The sequence below is a fragment of the Pseudophryne corroboree genome, unplaced genomic scaffold (assembly GCF_028390025.1).
Source record: "Pseudophryne corroboree isolate aPseCor3 unplaced genomic scaffold, aPseCor3.hap2 scaffold_142, whole genome shotgun sequence".
Classification (NCBI taxonomy): Eukaryota; Metazoa; Chordata; class Amphibia; order Anura; family Myobatrachidae; genus Pseudophryne; species Pseudophryne corroboree.
In genome coordinates, this window is record NW_026968046.1 from 1,150,921 (window position 1) to 1,174,710 (window position 23,790).

General features: G+C 48.7%; 22 non-coding genes and 3 pseudogenes across 22 annotated transcripts; 3 read left to right on the top strand and 22 right to left on the bottom strand.

Moving 5' to 3' along the window:
* The first annotated feature begins 776 nt into the window (after positions 1-776).
* On the top strand, positions 777-940 carry LOC134996229 (U1 spliceosomal RNA). The gene has a single exon (XR_010198934.1). It is a non-coding gene; the product is annotated as a U1 spliceosomal RNA (small nuclear RNA).
* Positions 941-1,092: 152 nt separating this feature from the next.
* LOC134996481 (U1 spliceosomal RNA) lies at positions 1,093-1,255 on the top strand. Its single transcript, XR_010199172.1, has one exon. It is a non-coding gene; the product is annotated as a U1 spliceosomal RNA (small nuclear RNA).
* Positions 1,256-1,910: 655 nt separating this feature from the next.
* On the top strand, positions 1,911-2,073 carry LOC134996277 (U1 spliceosomal RNA). The gene has a single exon (XR_010198980.1). It is a non-coding gene; the product is annotated as a U1 spliceosomal RNA (small nuclear RNA).
* Positions 2,074-11,393: 9,320 nt separating this feature from the next.
* Positions 11,394-11,556, bottom strand: LOC134996385 (U1 spliceosomal RNA). The gene has a single exon (XR_010199085.1). It is a non-coding gene; the product is annotated as a U1 spliceosomal RNA (small nuclear RNA).
* Positions 11,557-11,708: 152 nt separating this feature from the next.
* On the bottom strand, positions 11,709-11,872 carry LOC134996129 (U1 spliceosomal RNA). The gene has a single exon (XR_010198836.1). It is a non-coding gene; the product is annotated as a U1 spliceosomal RNA (small nuclear RNA).
* Positions 11,873-12,546: 674 nt separating this feature from the next.
* On the bottom strand, positions 12,547-12,709 carry LOC134996386 (U1 spliceosomal RNA). Its single transcript, XR_010199086.1, has one exon. It is a non-coding gene; the product is annotated as a U1 spliceosomal RNA (small nuclear RNA).
* Positions 12,710-12,861: 152 nt separating this feature from the next.
* Positions 12,862-13,025, bottom strand: LOC134996256 (U1 spliceosomal RNA). The gene has a single exon (XR_010198961.1). It is a non-coding gene; the product is annotated as a U1 spliceosomal RNA (small nuclear RNA).
* A 694-nt stretch (positions 13,026-13,719) lies between these two features.
* LOC134995891 (U1 spliceosomal RNA) lies at positions 13,720-13,860 on the bottom strand (annotated as a pseudogene).
* A 152-nt stretch (positions 13,861-14,012) lies between these two features.
* On the bottom strand, positions 14,013-14,176 carry LOC134996314 (U1 spliceosomal RNA). The gene has a single exon (XR_010199016.1). It is a non-coding gene; the product is annotated as a U1 spliceosomal RNA (small nuclear RNA).
* A 674-nt stretch (positions 14,177-14,850) lies between these two features.
* LOC134996406 (U1 spliceosomal RNA) lies at positions 14,851-15,013 on the bottom strand. The gene has a single exon (XR_010199106.1). It is a non-coding gene; the product is annotated as a U1 spliceosomal RNA (small nuclear RNA).
* A 152-nt stretch (positions 15,014-15,165) lies between these two features.
* LOC134996210 (U1 spliceosomal RNA) lies at positions 15,166-15,329 on the bottom strand. Its single transcript, XR_010198915.1, has one exon. It is a non-coding gene; the product is annotated as a U1 spliceosomal RNA (small nuclear RNA).
* Positions 15,330-16,003: 674 nt separating this feature from the next.
* On the bottom strand, positions 16,004-16,166 carry LOC134996387 (U1 spliceosomal RNA). The gene has a single exon (XR_010199087.1). It is a non-coding gene; the product is annotated as a U1 spliceosomal RNA (small nuclear RNA).
* A 152-nt stretch (positions 16,167-16,318) lies between these two features.
* On the bottom strand, positions 16,319-16,482 carry LOC134996290 (U1 spliceosomal RNA). Its single transcript, XR_010198993.1, has one exon. It is a non-coding gene; the product is annotated as a U1 spliceosomal RNA (small nuclear RNA).
* A 674-nt stretch (positions 16,483-17,156) lies between these two features.
* LOC134996453 (U1 spliceosomal RNA) lies at positions 17,157-17,319 on the bottom strand. Its single transcript, XR_010199143.1, has one exon. It is a non-coding gene; the product is annotated as a U1 spliceosomal RNA (small nuclear RNA).
* A 152-nt stretch (positions 17,320-17,471) lies between these two features.
* On the bottom strand, positions 17,472-17,635 carry LOC134996327 (U1 spliceosomal RNA). Its single transcript, XR_010199029.1, has one exon. It is a non-coding gene; the product is annotated as a U1 spliceosomal RNA (small nuclear RNA).
* Positions 17,636-18,309: 674 nt separating this feature from the next.
* Positions 18,310-18,472, bottom strand: LOC134996388 (U1 spliceosomal RNA). Its single transcript, XR_010199088.1, has one exon. It is a non-coding gene; the product is annotated as a U1 spliceosomal RNA (small nuclear RNA).
* Positions 18,473-18,624: 152 nt separating this feature from the next.
* On the bottom strand, positions 18,625-18,788 carry LOC134996296 (U1 spliceosomal RNA). Its single transcript, XR_010198998.1, has one exon. It is a non-coding gene; the product is annotated as a U1 spliceosomal RNA (small nuclear RNA).
* Positions 18,789-19,462: 674 nt separating this feature from the next.
* On the bottom strand, positions 19,463-19,625 carry LOC134996454 (U1 spliceosomal RNA). Its single transcript, XR_010199144.1, has one exon. It is a non-coding gene; the product is annotated as a U1 spliceosomal RNA (small nuclear RNA).
* Positions 19,626-19,777: 152 nt separating this feature from the next.
* On the bottom strand, positions 19,778-19,941 carry LOC134996339 (U1 spliceosomal RNA). The gene has a single exon (XR_010199040.1). It is a non-coding gene; the product is annotated as a U1 spliceosomal RNA (small nuclear RNA).
* Positions 19,942-20,639: 698 nt separating this feature from the next.
* LOC134995924 (U1 spliceosomal RNA) lies at positions 20,640-20,774 on the bottom strand (annotated as a pseudogene).
* Positions 20,775-20,926: 152 nt separating this feature from the next.
* On the bottom strand, positions 20,927-21,090 carry LOC134996111 (U1 spliceosomal RNA). The gene has a single exon (XR_010198818.1). It is a non-coding gene; the product is annotated as a U1 spliceosomal RNA (small nuclear RNA).
* Positions 21,091-21,761: 671 nt separating this feature from the next.
* Positions 21,762-21,925, bottom strand: LOC134996468 (U1 spliceosomal RNA). The gene has a single exon (XR_010199158.1). It is a non-coding gene; the product is annotated as a U1 spliceosomal RNA (small nuclear RNA).
* A 152-nt stretch (positions 21,926-22,077) lies between these two features.
* On the bottom strand, positions 22,078-22,241 carry LOC134996493 (U1 spliceosomal RNA). Its single transcript, XR_010199184.1, has one exon. It is a non-coding gene; the product is annotated as a U1 spliceosomal RNA (small nuclear RNA).
* Positions 22,242-22,935: 694 nt separating this feature from the next.
* Positions 22,936-23,077, bottom strand: LOC134996523 (U1 spliceosomal RNA; annotated as a pseudogene).
* Positions 23,078-23,229: 152 nt separating this feature from the next.
* LOC134996227 (U1 spliceosomal RNA) lies at positions 23,230-23,393 on the bottom strand. The gene has a single exon (XR_010198932.1). It is a non-coding gene; the product is annotated as a U1 spliceosomal RNA (small nuclear RNA).
* Between the last annotated feature and the right edge of the window lie 397 nt (positions 23,394-23,790).

Sequence of the window (23,790 nt, forward strand, 5' to 3'; positions counted from 1 at the left end):
GAAAGTACCAATGTGTTTCTTCATTGGTTGCTGGAAGAAACATCTTACAAACACTCTCCAGATTATTGACTTTTTAAAGTTTTTCTAGGAAACGTTCTAGATGAATGCTTATTAGTCTTTGTCAGTATATACTTTTTGCAAAGTGTCTCTGTGGCGCAATCGGTTAGTGTGTTCAGCTAACCCTTGTGCACTATCCTGACTTCTCCTCCTGTCTGCTTACTTTGTGCCTTCCAATGCACAATGCAAACTACAGGTAGTGCTGCAGGGCCCACACCCTTTTACTTGCCTTACGGAGCAGCTCTGGAGCTGTTTCAGTGCCAAGCTGCTGTAAGAAATAAGCTTGAATGCTTCAGAGGCTGGGGCATTGTCAACATGAGCCCCACACCAAAGGAGGGTGGAGGTGTTTAATGCGAACTAGGGGTCATCCAAGCGCCGCAAAAGGCCGCCATACCCTGCACGCCCCTTTTCTCTTTTCATATGCAGATGAGGATTGAAGCCAACTTTGACCCACTGCTTGGATGACATCACCATATGCAAATCCATCTGCTGCAGGCCTTCCCCCCGGAATGCTTGCACTAGTTGTTGCATTTGGTTTGTTGTTTGGGGGTGCTTCAGTATTAGGCAGCCTTCTGCCCTCCCATGTTCATCTGAAAATATGTGTTCTCCCTGCAGTTGTTGTCCCAAGATGAGAGTTCCCTTGTGCTGCCTCAGTTGAATCTCCTTTACTTGACAGAGATGTGCCTGAGCAGCGGCCCTCCCCAGCCCTATCCCAAATCATACTTATTTTGCATAGGAGATACCATGGTCATGAAGATTGTTCTCCCAGGGTGAGGTTCATTCATTGCATTTTGGGTATGCTGATCCCTGTGATTTCCCCAAATGTGGGTAACTCGACTGCATTATTTGTGGTAGTGGGGGACTGTGTTTGTGTTTTCCTCTGGTCAGCTCTGGTAAAAGTCAGATTTCTTTGTTTCAGATCTTCCTCTAGCCTTGTTCTTCTTTCGAGAGTTCCCTTGTGCTTCCTCAGTTGGATCTCCTTCAGTTGACAGGGCGGTGCCCGAGCAGCGACCCTCCCCAGCTCAAGCCCAACTCCTACTTACCTGCCAGGTGAGATACTATGATCATGAAGGTGCTTCTTCCAGGGCAAGGCTTACCCATTGCACTCTGGGTGTGCTGCCCCTGCGATTTCCCCAAATGTGGGAAACTTGACTGCATAATTTGTGTTTCCCCTGGTCGGCTCTCGTATAATTCAGATCTCTTTGTCTCAGGTCTCTCTCCAGCCTAGTTTGCTGTCTGTTTCCACTTCTTTTTTCTTGAGCCCCTCCCTTTTATACCCTTGTGCACTATCCTGACTTCTCCTCCTGTCTGCTTACTTTGTGCCTTCCAATGCACAATGCAAACTACACACCCTTTTACTTGCCTTACAGAGCAGCTCTGGAGCTGTTACAGTGCCAAGCTGCTGTAAGAAATCAGCTTGAATGCTTCAGGGGCTGGGGCATTGTCAACATGAGCCCCACACCGAAGGAGGGTGGGGGTGTTTAATGCGAACTAAGGGTCATCCAAGCGCCGCAAAAGGCCGCCATGCCCTGCATGCCCCTTTTCTCTTTTCATATGCAGATGAGGGTTCCAGCCAACTTTGGCCCACTGCTTGGATGACATCACCGTATGCAAATCCGTCTTCTGCAGAACTTCCCCCAGGAATGCTTGTACTAGTTGTTGCATTTGGTTTGTTGTTTGGGGGTGCTTCAGTATTAGGCAGCCTTCTGCCCTCCCATGTTCATCTGAAAATATGTGTTCTCCCTGCAGTTGTTGTCCCCAGATGAGAGTTCCCTTGTGCTGCCTCAGTTGAATCTCCTATACTTGACAGAGATGTGCCTGAGCAGCGGCCCTCCCCAGCCCTATCCCAAATCATACTTATTTTGCATAGGCGATACCATGGTCATGAAGATTGTTCTCCCAGGGTGAGGTTCATTCATTGCATTCTGGGTATGCTGACCCCTGTGATTTCCAAAATGTGGGAAACTCGACTGCATTATTTGTGGTAGTGGGGGACTGTGTTTGTGCTTTCCTCTGGTCAGCTCTGGTAAAAGTCAGATTTCTTTGTCTCAGATCTTCCTCTAGCCTTGTTCTTCTTTCGAGAGTTCCCTTGTGCTGCCTCAGTTGGATCTCCTTCACTTCACAGGGGGTGCCCGAGCAGCAATCCTCCACAGCTCTGGCCCAACTCCTACTTACCTGCCAGGTGAGATACTATGATCTTCACTGTTAGGGCAATCAGGATGTGGAATTCCCTGCCAGGGAAGGTGGTAATGGCGGACTCTGTAATTGGATTTAAAAAAGGAATGGATACATTTCTGAATGAAAAAGCTATCCAAGTTTATAATACTTAAAATATCAACATGGTTAATCCGGGGGTAACATGAGTTGTAGTAGCTAACTAGTCATAATACATTATTAAGCAAGTATGTAGAATCATCACAACTTAAAACAGGTTGAACACGATGGGCAATTTGCCTCTATTCAACCTCAAAAACTATGTTACTATATGTTACTATATTACTATGTTACTGTAGCATACAGAACACCACAATGCAATGAGCAGTGATAGTGAGCACTGATGAGGATACTAGAACTGACACTGAGCAGCAAGATGCAGCACTGGACTATTAGTAATGTACTGTAGTATGCTGAGCACAACAATGCAGCACAAGACAATGAGCAGTGATACTGAGCACTGATGAGGATACTACTGAGAACTGACACTGAGCAGGAGAGACACACTACTAGTATTACTGAGCAGCAATAAGTATCCACTGATACTGAGCACTGATATTGAGATTTCCACTGAGAGAACATAGCCACGTCCTCTCCGCTCTCTCTTCAATGCACGAGTAAAAATGGCGGCAACGCGCAGCTCTTTATATGGAATCCGAATCTCGCGAGAATCCGACAGCGGGATGATGACATTTTCCCTTGTTCATAGAATTTGGGAGTCATTTTGATCCCAAAGTATTATTAACCTCAATAACCATAATTTCCACTAATTTTCAGTCTATTCTTAACACCTTACACCTCACAATATTATTTTTAGTCCTAAAATTTGCACCGAGGTCGCTGGATGACTAAGCTCAGCGACCCAAGTGGCCGACACAAACACCTGGCCCATCTAGGAGTGGCACTGCAGTGTCACGCAGGATAGCCCTTCCAAAAAACACTCCCCAAACAGCACATGACGCAAAGAAAAAAAGAGGCGCAATGAGGTAGCTGTGTGACTAAGCTCAGCGACCCAAGTGGCCGACACAAACACCTGGCCCATCTAGGAGTGGCACTGCAGTGTCACGCAGGATGGCCCTTCCAAAAACACTCCCCAAACAGCACATGACGCAAAGAAAAAAAGAGGCGCAATGAGGTAGCTGTGTGACTAAGCTCAGCGACCCAAGTGGCCGACACAAACACCTGGCCCATCTAGGAGTGGCACTGCAGTGTCACGCAGGATGGCCCTTCCAAAAAACACTCCCCAAACAGCACATGACGCAAAGAAAAAAAGAGGCGCAATGAGGTAGCTGTGTGACTAAGCTCAGCGACCCAAGTGGCCGACACAAACACCTGGCCCATCTAGGAGTGTCACTGCAGTGTCACGCAGGATGGCCCTTCCAAAAAACACTCCCCAAACAGCACATGACGCAAAGAAAAAAAGAGGCGCAATGAGGTAGCTGTGTGACTAAGCTCAGCGACCCAAGTGGCCGACACAAACACCTGGCCCATCTAGGAGTGGCACTGCAGTGTCACGCAGGATGGCCCTTCCAAAAAACACTCCCCAAACAGCACATGACGCAAAGAAAAATGAAAGAAAAAAGAGGTGCAAGATGGAATTGTCCTTGGGCACTCCCACCCACCCTTATGTTGTATAAACAGGACATGCACACTTTAACCAACCCATCATTTCAGTGACAGGGTCTGCCACACGACTGTGACTGAAATGACGGGTTGGTTTGGACCCCCACCAAAAAAGAAGCAATTAATCTCTCCTTGCACAAACTGGCTCTACAGAGGCAAGATGTCCACCTCATCATCATCCTCCGATTCATCACCGTGTACATCCCCCTCCTCACAGATTATCAATTCGTCCCCACTGGAATCTACCATCTCAGCTCCCTGTGTACTTTGTGGAGGCAATTGCTGCTGGTCAATGTCTCCACGGAGCAATTGATTATAATTCATTTTAATGAACATCATCTTCTCCACATTTTCTGGAAGTAACCTCGTACGCCGATTGCTGACAAGGTGAGCGGCGGCACTAAACACTCTTTCGGAGTACTACTTGTGGGAGGGCAACTTAGGTAGAATAAAGCCAGTTTGTGCAAGGGCCTCCAAATTGCCTCTTTTTCCTGCCAGTATACGTACGGACTGTCTGACGTGCCTACTTGGATGCGGTCACTCATATAATCCTCCACCATTCTTTCAATGGTGAGAGAATCATATGCAGTGACAGTAGACGTCATGTCCGTAATCGTTGGCAGGTCCTTCAGTCCGGACCAGATGTCAGCATCAGCAGTCGCTCCAGACTGCCCTGCATCACCGCCAGCGGGTGGGCTCGGAATTCTGAGCCTTTTCCTCGCACCCCCAATTGCGGGAGAATGTGAAGGAGGAGCTGTTGACCGATCAAGTTCCACTTGACTTGATAATTTTCTCACCAGCAGGTCTTTGAACCCCTGCAGACTTGTGTCTGCCGGAAAGAGAGATACAACGTAGGTTTTAAATCTAGGATCGAGCACGGTGGCCAAAATGTAGTGCTCTGATTTCAACAGATTGACCACCCGTGAATCCTGGTTAAGCGAATGAAGGGCTCCATCCACAAGTCCCACATGCCTAGCGGAATCGCTCTGTCTTAGCTCCTCCTTCAATGTCTCCAGCTTCTTCTGCAAAAGCCTGATGACGGGAATGACCTGACTCAGGCTGGCAGTGTCTGAACTGACTTCACGTGTGGCAAGTTCAAAAGGTTGCAGAACCTTGCACAACGTTGAAATCATTCTCCACTGCGCTTGAGACAGGTGCATTCCACCTCCTATATCGTGGTCAGATGTATAGGCTTGAATGGCCTTTTGCTGCTCCTCCATCCTCTGAAGCATATAGAGGGTTGAATTCCACCTCGTTACCACTTCTTGCTTCAGATGATGGCAGGGCAGGTTCAGGCGTTTTTGGTGTTGCTCCAGTCTTCTGTACGTGGTGCCTGTACGCCGAAAGTGTCCCGCAATTCTTCTGGCCACCGACAGCATCTCTTGCACACCCCTGTCGTTTTTTAAATAATTCTGCACCACCAAATTCAAGGTATGTGCAAAACATGGGACGTGCTGGAATTTGCCCAGATATAATGCACGCACAATATTGCTGGCGTTGTCCGATGCCACAAATCCACAGGAGAGTCCAATTGGGGTAAGCCATTCTGCGATGATCTTCCTCAGTTGCCGTAAGAGGTTTTCAGCTGTGTGCGTATTCTGGAAAGCGGTGATACAAAGCGTAGCCTGCCTAGGAAAGAGTTGGCGTTTGCGAGATGCTGCTACTGGTGCCGCCGCTGCTGTTCTTGCGGCGGGAGTCAATACATCTACCCAGTGGGCTGTCACAGTCATATAGTCCTGAGTCTGCCCTGCCCCATTTGTCCACATGTCCGTGGTTAAGTGGACATTGGGTACAACTGCATTTTTTAGGACACTGGTGAGTCTTTTTCTGAGGTCTGTGTACATTTTCGGTATCGCCTGCCTAGAGAAATGGAACCTAGATGGTATTTGGTACCGGGGACACAGTACCTCAATCAAGTCTATAGTTGGCTCTGAAGTAATGATGGATACCGGAACCACGTTTCTCACCGCCCAGGATGCCAAGGCCTCAGTTATCCGCTTTGCAGCAGGATGACTGCTGTGATATTTCATCTTCCTTGCAAAGGACTGTTGGACAGTCAATTGCTTGGTGGAAGTAGTAAAAGTGGTCTTACGACTTCCCCTCTGGGATGACCATCGACTCCCAGCAGCAACAACAGCAGCGCCAGCAGCAGTAGGCGTTACACTCAAGGATGCATCGGAGGAATCCCAGGCAGGAGAGAACTCGTCAGAATTGCCAGTGACATGGCCTGCAGGACTATTGGCATTCCTGGGGAAGGAGGAAATTGACACTGAGGGAGTTGGTGGGGTGGTTTGCGTGAGCTTGGTTACAAGAGGAAGGGATTTACTGGTCAGTGGACTGCTTCCGCTGTCGCCCAAAGTTTTTGAACTTGTCACTGACTTATGATGAATGCGCTGCAGGTGACGTATAAGGGAGGATGTTCCGAGGTGGTTAACGTCCTTACCCCTACTTATTACAGCTTGACAAAGGCAACACACGGCTTGACACCTGTTGTTCGCATTTCTGTTGAAATACTTCCACACCGAAGAGCAGTTTTTTTTGGTATTTTCACCAGGCATGTCAATGGCCATATTCCTCCCACGGACAACAGGTGTCTCCCCGGGTGCCTGACTTAAACAAACCACCTCACCTCCCCAGCGCCAGCAACACCCATATCCTCCTCATCCTGGTGTACTTCAACACTGACATCTTCAATCTGACTATCAGGAACTGGACTGCGGGTGCTCCTTCCAGCACTTGCAGGGGGTGTGCAAATGGTGGAAGGTGCATGCTCTTCACGTCCAGTGTTGGGAAGGTCAGGCATCGCAACCGACACAATTGGACTCTCCTTGTGGATTTGTGATTTTGAAGAACGCACAGTTCTTTGCTGTGCTTTTGCCAGCTTAAGTCTTTTCATTTTTCTAGCGAGAGGCTGAGTGCTTCCATCCTCATGTGAAGCTGAACCACTAGCCATGAACATAGGCCAGGGCCTCAGCCGTTCCTTGCCACTCCGTGTGGTAAATGGCATATTGGCAAGTTTACGCTTCTCCTCCGACGATTTTTATTTAGATTTTTGAGTCCTTTTTTTTACTGATCTTTTGTGTTTTGAATTTTACATGCTCTGTACTATGACATTGGGCATCGGCCTCGGCAGACGACGTTGATGGAATTTCATCGTCTCGGCCATGACTAGTGGCAGCAGCTTCAGCACGAGGTGGAAGTGGATCTTGATCTTTCCCTATTTTTGGAACCTCAACATTTTTGTTCTCCATATTTTAATAGGCACAACTAAAAGGCACCTCAGGTAAACAATGGAGATGGATGGATACTAGTATACTTATGGATGACGAGTGACTGACGACACAGAGGTAGCTACAGCCGTGGACTACCGTACTGCGTCTGCTAGTATAGAGATGATAATTAATGATATAAAAAAAATATATATATAACTACTGTAGGTATATATTATATAATGACGGACCTGGTGGACACTGTCAGCAGACTGCTAAACTACTAGTATGATGAAGACAGAAAAAAAAACCCCACCACAGGTAGGTAGGTATACAATTATGGACGAGCACTGACGACACAGAGATAGCCACAGCCGTGGCCTACCGTACTGCGTCTGCTAGTATAGAGATGATAATTAATGATATAAAAAAAAATATATATAACTACTGTAGGTATATATAATGTAATGACGGACCTGGTGGACACTGTCAGCAGACTGCTAAACTACTAGTATGAAGAAGATAGAAAAAAAACTTCACCACAGGTAGGTATACAATTATGGACGAGTGACGACACAGAGGTAGGTACAGCCGTGGACTACCGTACTGCGTCTGCTAGTATAGATAATATACTAAATATATTACTACTGTAGGTATATAATATAATGACGGACCTGGTGGACACTGTCAGCAGACTCCTAAACTACTAGTATGAAGAAGATAGAAAAAAAAACCCACCACAGGTAGGTAGGTATACAATTATGGATGAGCACTGACGACACAGAGATAGCCACAGCCGTGGCCTACCGTACTGCGTCTGCTAGCATAGATAATATACTAAATATATTACTACTGTAGGTATATAATATAATGACGGACCTGGTGGACACTGTCAGCAGACTGCTAAACTACTAGTATGAAGAAGATAGAAAAAAAACCCCCACCACAGGTAGGTATACAATTATGGACGAGTGACGACACAGAGGTAGGTACAGCCGTGGACTACAGTACTGCATCTGCTAGTATAGATAATATACTAAATATATTACTACTGTAGGTATATAATATAATGACGGACCTGGTGGACACTGTCAGCAGACTCCTAAACTACTAGTATGAAGAAGATAGAAAAAAAAACCCCACCACAGTTAGGTATACAATTATGGACGAGTGACGACACAGAGGTAGGTACAGCCGTGGACTACCGTACTGCGTCTGCTAGTATAGATAATATACTAAATATATTACTACTGTAGGTATATAATATAATGACGGACCTGGTGGACACTGTCAGCAGACTCCTAAACTACTAGTATGAAGAAGATAGAAAAAAAACACCCCACCACAGGTAGGTATACAATTATGGACGAGCACTGACGACACAGAGATAGCCACAGCCGTGGACTACCGTACTGCGTCTGCTAGTATAGATAATATAATAAATATATTACTACTGTAGGTATATAATATAATGATGGACCTGGTGGACACTGTCAGCAGACTCCTAAACTACTAGTATGAAGAAGATAGAAAAAAAAAACCCACCACAGGTAGGTAGGTATACAATTATGGACGAGCACTGACGACACAGAGATAGCCACAGCCGTGGACTACCGTACTGCGTCTGCTAATATAGAGATGATAAAGATGATAGAGATGAAAAAAAAATATAACACTACTGCAGGTAAATATTTATATAATATAATGTATGACCGACCTGCTGGACACTGTCAGCAGAATGCGTTTATAGAATAAAAAAAAAAAACACCACAGGAGTGTTTAACTTTTTCAGGCAGACAATATACTGGTGGTCACACTGGCAGCAAAAGTGTGCACTGTACTCCTGCTATAACTGCTCCCCAGTCTCCCCCACAATTAAGCTGTGTGAGCAGTGAGCACTCAGCACAGTCAGATATACATAGATGATATATCATGCAGCACACTGAGGCTGAGCACATATATGGTATGTGTATCGTTTTTTTTCAGGCAGAGAACGGATTATAAATAATAAAACTGGTGGTCACTATCAGCAAAACTCTGCACTACTGAGTACTCCTGACAAGTTCAACTGCTCCCCAAATTAGTAGTAAATCAAATGTCACTCGTCTCTATCTTCTAATCTAAACGGAGAGGACGCCAGCCACGTCCTCTCCCTATCAATCTCAATGCACGTGTGAAAATGGCGGCGACGCGCGGCTCCTTATATAGAATCCGAGTCTTGTGAGAATCCGACAGCGGGATGATGACGTTCGGGCGCGCTCGGGATAACCGAGCAAGGCGGGAGGATCCGAGTCTGCTCGGACCCGTGCAAAAAAGGGTGAAGTTCGGGCGGGTTCGGATTCCGAGGAACCGAACCCGCTCATCTCTAATGGCCACCCAGCATGACGCCTCCCTTCTTGACCATGCTGTAATTGCAGTCGCACTGCAGTTCAGCGTGATCATAAAAAATGGTGTAGCCTCCTGCTGGTGCAGACTGTATGTGCGCGCAGGAAGCCGCCACCATTTTTGTGATCACAGCGGCTGAATGTGATGTCATACAGCCGCTGTGACCACGCCCCCTGTGTCTCCTCCATTGCAGACCCCATTTTGAAGCCTTGCCCCCGCACCGCTCCATCCCTGACTTGGAAATGGAGTGTTGCTGACCCCCCTCTCCCCCCCTGCCCCGATTGACAGGCAGAGGCGATCGCATTCTCTGCGGGGTGCCGCAGAAAATGCAGGCACATGCGTATGCTCTTAGCAATTTTTGCAGTTGGATCGCTTATTGTGATTGCAATCCAACCTGAATCAGGCCCTATTACCTATCACAATGCGCTGCGGGCAGTACAAAATTGGTTTAATATAGGAGAAAAACCCCCAGACCTGTGCTCCTTAACTGTACCTGGTGGCTAGTGGAGCGGCTGCCCAGTAATCAGTGTCCACGACAGTGCGCACACGGTCCACCCCCTACGGCCACGCTCCCCTTCATCAGCGGCCTCGTGATCCGGAAGGGCGGTGTGTGTGTGACTGACCTTAGGAAGAAACCGGAGCCTCCGCTGCAGTGACCCAGCAACCAGGGCACGGGAGTATACAGCGCCGCTGGGAGTGATGAAGCTGCAGTAAAGATGTCTATTAGACCTAGCCTGCTGCAGCCCTTGTAGATTCTCATAAAACAAGTTCTTCTTTTCTTGTCAAAATTAATAGCTAAGAATAGGCTGCCTGAGGCAGGCCCCTGTTAAGTGGCCTGCTACTGAAGGCACCAACTACAAACTGAGCTCCCTGTTCATGGAAGCGGGGTTATAGAGGAGAATGCACTGAGCTTCTTGGGAACAGTCAAAAGCTTTGAGCCGGTTGGTGCCTCAGATCAAGATCCTACTCTACACACCAATGTGAATCCTTGTGGAGTCCAGTGTACCCCACAGAAGAAATTAATGTGTCACACCCATTGGCAGCAACCTTAGAATAGCTGCTGACGGGCACAATTGAGAAAGGAAGGGGGGGGGGACATTTGAATCCAACACATAGATGCAATTCAAATATGTAATTTGTACCTTCCTATTTTAAAATATAATGGATGAACCTCACCCTGTGAGAACAATCTTCATGATCAAGAGATCTCATATGCAAAATAAGTATGAGTTGGGATAGGGCTGGGGAGGGTGGCTGCTCGGGCAGCCCCTCCCCCGTCAAGTTAAGGAGATTCAACTGAGGAAGCACAAGGGAACTTTCGTCTGGGGACAACAACTGCAGGGAGACCACATCTTTTCAGATGAACATGGGAGGGCGGAAGGCTGCCTAATACTGAAGCACCATCAAATATCAAACCATATGCAACAACTAGTACAAGCATTCCTGGGGGAAGGTCTGCAGAAGACGGATTTGCATACGGTGATGTCATCCAAGCAGTGGGCCAAAGTTGGCTGGAACCCTCATCTGCATATGAAAAGAGAAAAGGGGCATGCAGGGCATGGCGGCCTTTTGCGGTGCTTGGATGACCCTTAGTTCGCATTAAACACCCCCACCCTCCTTTTGTGTGGGGCTCATGTTGGCTCTGCCCCAGCCCCTGAAGCATTCAAGCTGATTTCTTGCAGCAGCTGGGCACTGTAACAGCTCCAGAGCTGCTCTGTAAGGCAACTAAAAGGGTGTGGGCCCTGCAGCACTACCTGTAGTTCGCATTGTGCGTTTGAAGGCACAAAGTAAGCAGACAGGAGGATAAGTCAGGATAGTGCACAAGGGCATAGAAGGGAGCGGCTCAAGAAAAGAGAAGTGGAAACAGACAGCAAACTAGGCTGGAGAGAGACCTGAGACAAAGAGATCTGAATTATACGAGAGCCGACCAGGGGAAACACAAATTATGCAGTCAAGTTTCCCACATTTGGGGAAATCGCAGGGGCAGCACACCCAGAGTGCAATGGGTGAGCCTTGCCCTGGGAGAAGCACCTTCATGATCATAGTATCTCACCTGGCAGGTAAGTAGGAGTTGGGCTAGAGCTGGGGAGGGTCGCTGCTCGGGTACCCCCCTGTAAAGTGAAGGAGATCCAACTGAGGCAGCACAAGGGAACTCTCGAAAGAAGAACAAGGCTAGAGGAAAATCTGAGACAAAGAAATCTGACTTTTACCAGAGCTGACCAGAGGAAAGCACAAACACAGTCCCCCACTACCAAAAATAATGCAGTCAAGTTTCCCACATTTGGGGAAATCACAGGGGTCAGTATACCCAAAATGCAATGAATGAACCTCACCCTGGGAGAACAATCTTCATGACCATGGTATCTCCTATGCAAAATAAGTATGATTTGGAATAGGGCTGGGGAGGGCCGCTGCTCAGGCACATCTCTGTCAAGTAAAGGAGATTCAACTGAGGCAGCACAAGGGAACTCTCATCTGGGGACAACAACTGCAGGGAGAACACATATTTTCAGATGAACATGGGAGGGCAGAAGGCTGCCTAATACTGAAGCACCCCCAAACAACAAACCAAATGCAACAACTAGTGCAAGCATTCCTGGGGGAAGTTCTGCAGAAGACGGATTTGCATACGGTGATGTCATCCAAGCAGTGGGTCAAAGTTGGCTTCAACCCTCATCTGCATATGAAAAGAGAAAAGGGGCGTGCAGGGCTTGGCGGCCTTTTGCGGTGCTTGGATGACCCCTAGTTCGCATTAAACTCCTCCACCCTCCTTTGGTGTGGGGCTCATGTTGGCCATGCCCCATCCCCTGAAGCATTCAAGCTGATTTCTTGCAGCAGCTGGGCACTGTAACAGCTCCAGAGCTGCTCTGTAACGCAAGTAAAAGGGTGTGGGCCCTGCAGCACTACCTGTAGTTTGCATTGTGCATTGGAAGGCACAAAGTAAGCAGACGGGAGGAGAAGTCAGGATAGTGCACAAGGGTATAGAAGGGAGCGGCTAAAGAAAAGAGAAGTGGAAACAGACAGCAAACTAGGCTGGAGAGAGACCTGAGACAAAGAGATCTGAATTATACGAGAGCCGACCAGGGGAAACACAAATTATGCAGTCAAGTTTCCCACATTTGGGGAAATCGCAGGGGCAGCACACCCAGAGTGCAATGGGTGAGCCTTGCCCTGGGAGAAGCACCTTCATGATCATAGTATCTCACCTGGCAGGTAAGTAGGAGTTGGGCTAGAGCTGGGGAGGGTCGCTGCTCGGGCACCCCCCTGTCAAGTGAAGGAGATCCAACTGAGGCAGCACAAGGGAACTCTCGAAAGAAGAACAAGGCTAGAGGAAGATCTGAAACAAAGAAATCTGACTTTTACCAGAGCTGACCAGAGGAAAACACAAACACAGTCCCCCACTACCACAAATAAAGCAGTCGAGTTTCCCACATTTGGGGAAATCACAGGGGTCAGCATACCCAGAATGCAATGAATGAACCTCACCCTGGGAGAATAATCTTCATGACCATGGTATCTCCTATGCAAAATAAGTATGATTTGGGATAGAGCTGGGGAGGGCCGCTGCTCAGGCACATCTCTGTCAAGTAAAGGAGATTCAACTGAGGCAGCACAAGGGAACTCTCATCTGGGGATAACAACTGCAGGGAGAACACATATTTTCAGATGAACATGGAGGGCAGAAGGCTGCCTAATACTGAAGCACCCCCAAACAACAAACCAAATGCAACAACTAGTGCAAGCATTCCTGGGGGAAGGCCTGCCGCAGATGGATTTGCATATGGTGATGTCATCCAAGCAGTGGGTCAAAGTTGGCTTCAACCCTCGTCTGCATATGAAAAGAGAAAAGGGGCGTGCAGGGCATGGTGGCCTTTTGCGGCGCTTGGCTGACCCCTAGTTTGCATTAAACACCTCCACCCTCCTTCGGTGTGGGGCTCATGTTGGCTATGCCCCAGCCCCTGAAGCATTCAAGCTGATTTCTTGCAGCAGCTGGGCACTGTAACAGCTCCAGAGCTGCTCTGTAAGGCAAGTAAAAGGGTGTGGGCCCTGCAGCACTACCTGTAGTTTGCATTGTGCATTGGAAGGCACAAAGTAAGCAGACGGGAGGAGAAGTCAGGATAGTGCACAAGGGTATAGATGGGAGGGGCTCAAGAAAAAAGAAGTGGAAACAGACAGCAAACTAGGCTGGAGAGAGACCTGAGACAAAGAGATCTAAATTATACGAGAGCCGACCAGGGGAAACACAAATTATGCAGTCAAGTTTCCCACATTTCGGGAAATCGCAGGGGCAGCACACCCAGAGTGCAATGGTGGGCCTTGCCCTGGGAGAAGCACCTTCATGATCATAGTATCTCACCTGGCAGGTAAGTAGGAGTTGGGCTAGAGCTGGGGAGGGTCGCTGCTCGGGCACCCCCCTGTCAAGTGAAGGAGATCCAACTGAGGCAGCACAAGGGAACTCTCGAAAGAAGAACAAGGCTAGAGGAAGATCTGAAACAAAGAAATCTGACTTTTACCAGAGCTGACCAGAGGAAAACACAAACACAGTCCCCCACTACCACAAATAAAGCAGTCGCGTTTCCCACATTTGGGGAAATCACAGAGGTCAGCATACCCAGAATGCAATGAATGAACCTCACCCTGGGAGAACAATCTTCATGACCATGGTATCTCCTATGCAAAATAAGTATGATTTGGAATAGGGCTGGGGAGGGCCGCTGCTCATGCACATCTCTGTCAAGTAAAGGAGATTCAACTGAGGCAGCACAAGGGAACTCTCATCTGGGGACAACAACTGCAGGGAGAACACATATTTTCAGATGAACATGGGAGGGCAGAAGGCTGCCTAATACTGAAGCACCCCCAAACAACAAACCAAATGCAACAACTAGTACAAGCATTCCTGGGGGAAGTTCTGCAGAAGACGGATTTGCATATGGTGATGTCATCCAAGCAGTGGGTCAAAGTTGGCTTCAACCCTCGTCTGCATATGAAAAGAGAAAAGGGGCGTGCAGGGCATGGCGGCCTTTTGCGGCGCTTGGATGACCCCTAGTTCGCATTAAACACCTCCACCCTCCTTCGGTGTGGGGCTCATGTTGGCTATGCCCCAGCCCCTGAAGCATTCAAGCTGATTTCTTGCAGCAGCTGGGCACTGTAACAGCTCCAGAGCTGCTCTGTAAGGCAAGTAAAAGGGTGTGGGCCCTGCAGCACTACCTGTAGTTCGCATTGTGCGTTGGAAGGCACAAAGTAAGCAGACAGGAGGAGAAGTCAGGATAGTGCGCAAGGGCATAGAAGGGAGCGGCTCAAGAAAAGAGAAGTGGAAACAGACAGCAAACTAGGCTGGAGAGAGACCTGAGACAAAGAGATCTGAATTATACGAGAGCCGACCAGGGGAAACACAAATTATGCAGTCAAGTTTCCCACATTTGGGGAAATCGCAGGAGCAGCACACCCAGAGTGCAATGGGTGAGCCTTGCCCTGGGAGAAGCACCTTCATGATCATAGTATCTCACCTGGCAGGTAAGTAGGATTTGGGCTAGAGCTGGGGAGGGTCGCTGCTCGGGTACCCCCCTGTCAAGTGAAGGAGATCCAACTGAGGCAGCACAAGGGAACTCTCGAAAGAAGAACAAGGCTAGAGTAAAATATGAGACAAAGAAATCTGACTTTTACCAGAGCTGACCAGAGGAAAGCACAAACACAGTCCCCCACTACCACAAATAATGCAGTCAAGTTTCCCACATTTGGGGAAATCACAGGGGTCAGCATACCCAAAATGCAATGAATGAACCTCACCCTGAGAGAACAATCTTCATGACCATGGTATCTCCTATGCAAAATAAGTATGATTTGGAATAGGGCTGGGGAGGGCCGCTGCTCATGCACATCTCTGTCAAGTAAAGGAGATTCAACTGAGGCAGCACAAGGGAACTCTCATCTGGGGACAACAACTGCAGGGAGAACACATATTTTTAGATGAACATGGGAGGGCAGAAGGCTGCCTAATACTGAAGCACCCCCAAACAACAAACCAAATGCAACAACTAGTGCAAGCATTCCTGGGGGAAGTTCTGCAGAAGACGGATTTGCATACGGTGATGTCATCCAAGCAGTTGGTCAAAGTTGGCTTCAACCCTCATCTGCATATGAAAAGAGAAAAGGGGCGTGCAGGGCATGGCGGCCTTTTGCGGTGCTTGGATGACCCCTAGTTCGCATTAAACACCTCCACCCTCCTTTGGTGTGGGGCTCATGTTGGCCATGCCCCATCCCCTGAAGCATTCAAGCAGATTTCTTGCAGCAGCTGGGCACTGTAACAGCTCCAGAGCTGCTCTGTAAGGCAAGTAAAAGGGTGTGGGCCCTGCAGCACTACCTGTAGTTTGCATTGTACATTGGAAGGCACAAAGTAAGCAGACGGGAGGAGAAGTCAGGATAGTGCACAAGGGTATAGAAGGGAGCGGCTGAAGAAAAGAGAAGTGGAAACAGACAGCAAACTAGGCTGTAGAGAGATCTGAGACAAAGAGATCTGAATTATACGAGAGCCGACCAGGGGAAACACAAATTATGCAGTCAAGTTTCCCACATTTGGGGAAATCGCAGGGGCAGCACACCCAGAGTGCAATGGGTGAGCCTTGCCCTGGGAGAAGCACCTTCATGATCATAGTATCTCACCTGGCAGGTAAGTAGGAGTTGGGCTAGAGCTGGGGAGGGTCGCTGCTCGGGCACCCCCCTGTTAAGAGAAGGAGATCCAACTGAGGCAGCACAAGGGAACTCTCAAAAGAAGAACAAGGCTAGAGGAAGATCTGAAACAAAGAAATCTGACTTTTACCAGAGCTGACCAGAAGAAAACACAAACACAGTCCCCCACTACCACAAATAAAGCAGTCGAGTTTCCCACATTTGGGGAAATCACAGGGGTCAGCATACCCAGAATGCAATGAATGAACCTCACCCTGGGAGAATAATCTTCATGACCATGGTATCTCCTATGCAAAATAAGTATGATTTGGGATAGAGCTGGGGAGGGCCGCTGCTCAGGCACATCTCTGTCAAGTTAAGGAGATTCAACTGAGGCAGCACAAGGGAACTCTCATCTGGGGACAACAACTGCAGGGAGAACACATATTTTCAGATGAACATGGGAGGGCAGAAGGCTGCCTAATACTGAAGCACCCCCAAACAACAAACCAAATGCAACAACTAGTGCAAGCATTCCTGGGGGAAGGCCTGCCGCAGATGGATTTGCATATGGTGATGTCATCCAAGCAGTGGGTCAAAGTTGGCTTCAACCCTCGTCTGCATATGAAAACAGAAAAGGGGCGTGCGGGGCATGGTGGCCTTTTGCGGCGCTTGACTGACCCCTAGTTTGCATTAAACACCTCCACCCTCCTTCGGTGTGGGGCTCATGTTGGCTATGCCCCAGCCCCTGAAGCATTCAAGCTGATTTCTTGCAGCAGCTGGGCACTGTAACAGCTCCAGAGCTGCTCTGTAAGGCAAGTAAAAGGGTGTGGGCCCTGCAGCACTACCTGTAGTTTGCATTGTGCATTGGAAGGCACAAAGTAAGCAGAAGGGAGGAGAAGTCAGGATAGTGCACAAGGGTATAGAAGGAAGCGGCTGAAGAAAAGAGAAGTGGAAACAGACAGCAAACTAGGCTGGAGAGAGACCTGAGACAAAGAGATCTGAATTATACGAGAGCCGACCAGGGGAAACACAAATTATGCAGTCAAGTTTCCCACATTTGGGGAAATCGCAGGAGCAGCACACCCAGAGTACAATGGGTGAGCCTTGCCCTGGGAGAAGCACCTTCATGATCATAGTATCTCACCTGGCAGGTAAGTAGGAGTTGGTCTAGAGCTGGGGAGGGTTGCTGCTCGGGTACCCCCCTGTAAAGTGAAGGAGATCCAACTGAGGCAGCACAAGGGAACTCACGAAAGAAGAACAAGGCTAAAGGAAAATCTGAGACAAAGAAATCTGACTTTTACCAGAGCTGACCAGAAGAAATCACAAACACAGCCTCCCACTACCACAAATAATGCAGTCAAGTTTCCCACATTTGGGGAAATCACAGGGGTCAGCATACCCAAAATGCAATGAATGAACCTCACCCTGGGAGAAAAATCTTCATGACCATGGTATCTCCTATGCAAAATAAGTATGATTTGGAATAGGGCTGGGGAGGGCCGCTGCTCATGCACATCTCTATCAAGTAAAGGAGATTCAACTGAGGCAGCACAAGGGAACTCTCATCTGGGGACAACAACTGCAGGGAGAACATATATTTTCAGATGAACATGGGAGGGCAGAAGGCTGCCTAATACTGAAGCACCCCCAAACAACAAACCAAATGCAACAACTAGTGCAAGCATTCCTGGGGGAAGGCCTGCCGCAGATGGATTTGCATATGGTGATGTCATCCAAGCAGTGGGTCAAAGTTGGCTTCAACCCTCGTCTGCATATGAAAAGAGAAAAGGGGCGTGCAGGGCATGGTGGCCTTTTGCGGCGCTTGGCTGACCCCTAGTTTGCATTAAACACCTCCAACCTCCTTTGGTGTGGGGCTCATGTTGGCTATGCCCCAGCCCCTGAAGCATTCAAGCTGATTTCTTGCAGCAGCTGGGCACTGTAACAGCTCCAGAGCTGCTCTGTAAGGCAAGTAAAAGGGTGTGGGCCCTGCAGCACTACCTGTAGTTCGCATTGTGCGTTGGAAGGCACAAAGTAAGCAGACAGGAGGAGAAGTCAGGATAGTGCGCAAGGGCATAGAAGGGAGCGGCTCAAGAAAAGAGAAGTGGAAACAGACAGCAAACTAGGCTGGAGAGAGACCTGAGACAAAGAGATCTGAATTATACGAGAGCCGACCAGGGGAAACACAAATTATGCAGTCAAGTTTCCCACATTTGGGGAAATCGCAGGGGCAGCACACCCAGAGTGCAATGGGTGAGCCTTGCCCTGGGAGAAGCACCTTCATGATCATAGTATCTCACCTGGCAGGTAAGTAGGAGTTGGGCTAGAGCTGGGGAGGGTCTCTGCTCGGGCACCCCCCTGTCAAGTGAAGGAGATCCAACTGAGGCAGCACAAGGGAACTCTCGAAAGAAGAACAAGGCTAGAGGAAGATCTGAAACAAAGAAATCTGACTTTTACCAGAGCTGACCAGAGGAAAACACAAACACAGTCCCCCACTACCACAAATAAAGCAGTCAAGTTTCCCACATTTGGGGAAATCACAGGGGTCAGCATACCCAGAATGCAATGAATGAACCTCACCCTGGGAGAATAATCTTCATGACCATGGTATCTCCTATGCAAAATAAGTATGATTTGGGATAGAGCTGGGGAGGGCCGCTGCTCAGGCACATCTCTGTCAAGTTAAGGAGATTCAACTGAGGCAGCACAAGGGAACTCTCATCTGGGGACAACAACTGCAGGGAGAACACATATTTTCAGATGAACATGGGAGGGCAGAAGGCTGCCTAATACTGAAGCACCCCCAAACAACAAACCAAATGCAACAACTAGTGCAAGCATTCCTGGGGGAAGGCCTGCCGCAGATGGATTTGCATATGGTGATGTAATCCAAGCAGTGGGTCAAAGTTGGCTTCAACCCTCGTCTGCATATGAAAACAGAAAAGGGGCGTGCAGGGCATGGTGGCCTTTTGCGGCGCTTGTCTGACCCCTTGTTTGCATTAAACACCTCCACCCTCCTTCGGTGTGGGGCTCATGTTGGCTATGCCCCAGCCCCTGAAGCATTCAAGCTGATTTCTTGCAGGAGCTGGGCACTGTAACAGCTCCAGAGCTGCTCTGTAAGGCAAGTAAAAGGGTGTGGGCCCTGCAGCACTACCTGTAGTTTGCATTGTGCATTGGAAGGCACAAAGTAAGCAGACGGGAGGAGAAGTCAGGATAGTGCACAAGGGTATAGAAGGGAGCGGCTGAAGAAAAGAGAAGTGGAAACAGACAGCAAACTAGGCTGGAGAGAGACCTGAGACAAAGAGATCTGAATTATACGAGAGCCGACCAGGGGAAACACAAATTATGCAGTCAAGTTTCCCACATTTGGGGAAATCGCAGGAGCAGCACACCCAGAGTACAATGGGTGAGCCTTGCCCTGGGAGAAGCACCTTCATGATCATAGTATCTCACCTGGCAGGTAAGTAGGAGTTGGGCTAGAGCTGGGGAGGGTCGCTGCTCGTGTACCCCCCTGTAAAGTGAAGGAGATCAAACTGAGGCAGCACAAGGGAACTCTCGAAAGAAGAACAAGGCTAAAGGAAAATCTGAGACAAAGAAATCTGACTTTTACCAGAGCTGACCAGAGGAAAGCACAAACACAGTCTCCCACTACCACAAATAATGCAGTCAAGTTTCCCACATTTGGGGAAATCACAGCGGTCAGCATACCCAAAATGCAATGAATGAACCTCACCCTGGGAGAAAAATCTTCATGACCATGGTATCTCCTATGCAAAATAAGTATGATTTGGAATAGGGCTGGGGAGGGCCGCTGCTCATGCACATCTCTGTCAAGTAAAGGAGATTCAACTGAGGCAGCACAAGGGAACTCTCATCTTGGGACAACAACTGCAGGGAGAACATATATTTTCAGATGAACATGGGAGGGCAGAAGGCTGCCTAATACTGAAGCACCCCCAAACAACAAACCAAATGCAACAACTAGTGCAAGCATTCCTGGGGGAAGGCCTGCCACAGATGGATTTGCATATGGTGATGTCATCCAAGCAGTGGGTCAAAGTTGGCTTCAACCCTCGTCTGCATATGAAAATAAAAAAGGGGTGTGCAGGGCATGGCGGCCTTTTGCGGCGCTTGGATGACCCCTAGTTCGCATTAAACACCTCCACCCTCCTTCGGTGTGGGGCTCATGTTGGCTATGCCCCAGCCCCTGAAGCATTCAAGCTGATTTCTTGCAGCAGCTGGGCACTGTAACAGCTCCAGAGCTGCTCTGTAAAGCAAGTAAAAGGGTGTGGGCCCTGCAGCACTACCTGTAGTTTGCATTGTGCGTTGGAAGGCACAAAGTAAGCAGACGGGGAAGTCAGGATAGTGCACAAGGGCATAGAAGGGAGCGGCTCAAGAAAAGAGAAGTGGAAACAGACAGCAAACTAGGCTGGAGAGAGACCTGAGACAAAGAGATCTTAATTATACGAGAGCCGACCAGAGGAAACACAAATTATGTAATCAAGTGTCCCACATTTGGGGAAATCTTAGGAGCAGCACACCCAGAGTGCATTGGGTGAGCCTTGCCCTGGGAGAAGCACCTTCCTGATCATAGTATCTCACCTGGCAGGTAAGTAGGAGTTGGGCTAGAGCTGGGGAGGGTCGCTGTTCGGGCACCCCCCTGCCAAGTGAAGGAGATCCATCTGAGGCAGCACAAGGAAACTCTCGAAAAAAGAACAAGGCTAGAGGAAGATTTGAGACAAAGAAATCTGACTTTTACCAGAGCTGACCAGAGGAAAGCACAAACACAGTCCCCCACTACCACAAATAATGCAGTCGAGTTTCCCACATTTGGGGAAATCACAGGGGTCAGCATACCCAGAATGCAATGAATGAACCTCACCCTGGGAGAACAATCTTCATGATAATGGTATCTCCTATGCAAAATAAGTATGATTTGGGATAGGGCTGGGGAGGGCCGCTGCTCAGGCACATCTCTGTCAAGTAAAGGAGATTCAACTGAGGCAGCACAAGGGAACTCTCATCTGGGGACAACAACAGCAGGGAGAACACATATTTTCAGATGAAAATGGGAGAGCAGAAGGCTGCCTAATACTGAAGCACCCCCAAACAACAAACCAAATGCAACAACTAGTACAAGCATTCCTGGGAAAAGGTCTGCAGAAGACGGATTTGCATACGGTGATGTCATCCAAGCAGTGGGCCAAGGTTGGCTGGAACCCTCATCTGCATATGAAAAGAGAAAAGGGTTATGCAGGGCATGGCGGCCTTTTGCGGTGCTTGGATGACCCTTAGTTCGCATTAAACACCTCCACCCTCCGTCGGTGTGGGGCTCATGTTGGCTATGCCCCAGCCCCTGAAGCATTCAAGCTGATTTCTTGCAGCAGCTGGGCACTGTAACAGCTCCAGAGCTGCTCTGTAAGGCAAGTAAAAGGGTGTTGGCCCTGCAGCACTACCTGTAGTTTGCATTGTGCGTTGGAAGGCACAAAGTAAGCAGACAGGAGAAGTCAGGAGAGTGCACAAGGGCATAGAAGGCAGGGGCTCAAGAAAAGAGAAGTGGAAACAGACAGCAAACTAGGCTAAAGAGAGACCTGAGACAAAGAGATCTGAATTATACGAGTAGCCGACCAGAGGAAACACAAATTATGCAATCAAGTGTCCCACATTTGGGGAAATCGTAGGAGCAGCACACCCAGAGTGCAATGGGTGAGCCTTGCCCTGGGAGAAGCACCTTCCTGATCATAGTATCTCACCTGGCAGGTAAGTAGGAGTTGGGCTTGAGCTGGGGAGGGTCGCTGCTCGGGCACCCCCCTGTCAAGTGAAGGAGATCCAACTGAGGCAGCACAAGGAAACTCTCAAAAAGAGAACAAGGCTAGAGGAAGATCTGAGACAAAGAAATCTGACTTTTACCAGAGCTGACCAGAGGAAAGCACAAACACAGTCCCCCACTACCACAAATAATGCAGTCGAGTTTCCCACATTTGGGGAAATCACAGGGGTCAGCATACCCAGAATGCAATGAATGAACCTCACCCTGGGAGAACAATCTTCATGACCATGGTATCTCCTATGCAAAATAAGTATGATTTGGGATAGGGCTGGGGAGGGCCGCTGCTCAGGCACATCTCTGTCAAGTAAAGGAGATTCAACTGAGGCAGCACAAGGGAACTCTCATCTGGGGACAACAACTGCAGGGAGAACACATATTTTCAGATGAACATGGGAGAGCAGAAGGCTGCCTAATACTGAAGCACCCCAAACAACAAACCAAATGCAACAAATAGTACAAGCATTCCTGGGGGAAGGTCTGCAGAAGACGGATTTGCATACGGTGATGTCATCCAAGCAGTGGGCCAAAGTTGGCTGGAACCCTCATCTGCATATGAAAAGAGAAAAGGGGTATGCAGGGCATGGCGGCCTTTTGCGGCGCTTGGATGACCCTTAGTTCGCATTAAACACCTCCACCCTCCGTCGGTGTGGGGCTCATGTTGGCTATGCCCCAGCCCCTGAAGCATTCAAGCTGATTTCTTGCAGCAGCTGGGCACTGTAACAGCTCCAGAGCTGCTCTGAAAGGCAAGTAAAAGGGTGTGGGCCCTGCAGCACTACCTGTAGTTTGCATTGTGCGTTGGAAGGCACAAAGTAAGCAGACAGGAGGAGAAGTCAAGAGAGTCCACAAGGGTATAGAAGGGAGGGGCTCAAGAAAAAAGAAGTGGAAACAGACAGCAAACTAGGCTGGAGAGAGACCTGAGACAAAGAGATCTGAATTATATGAGAGCCGACCAGGGGAAACACAAATTATGCAGTCAAGTTTCCCACATTTGGGGAAATCGCAGGGGCAGCACACCCAGAGTGCAATGGGTGAGCCTTGCCCTGGGAGAAGCACCTACATGATCATAGTATCTCACCTGGCAGGTAAGTAGGAGTTGGGCTAGAGCTTGGGAAGGTCGCTGCTCGGGCACCCCCCTGTCAAGTGAAGGAGATCCAACTGAGGCAACACAAGGGAACTCTCGAAAGAAGAACAAGGCTAGAGGAAGATCTGAGACAAAGAAATCTGACTTTTACCAGAGCTGACCAGAGGAAAGCACAAACACAGTCCCCCACTACCACAAATAATGCAGTTGAGTTTCCCACATTTGGGGAAATTACAGGGGTCAGCATACCCAGAATGCAATGAATGAACCTAACCCTGGGAGAACAATCTTCATGACCATGGTATCTCCTATGCAAAATAAGTATGATTTGGGATAGGGCTGGGGAGGGCCGCTGCTCAGGCACATCTCTGTCAAGTAAAGGAGATTCAACTGAGGCAGCACAAGGGAACTCTCATCTGGGGACAACAACTGCAGGGAGAACACATATTTTCAGATGAACATGGGAGGGCAGAAGGCTGCCTAATACTGAAGCACCCCCAAACAACAAGCCAAATGCAACAACTAGTAAAAGCATTCCTGGGAGAAGGTCTGCAGAAGACGGATTTGCATACGGTGATGTCATCCAAGCAGTGGGCCAAAGTTGGCTGGAACCCTCATCTGCATATGCAAAGAAAAAAGGGTTATGCAGGGCATGGCGGCCTTTTGCGGTGCTTGGATGACCCCTAGTTCGCATTAAACACCTCCATTCTCCTTCGGTGTGG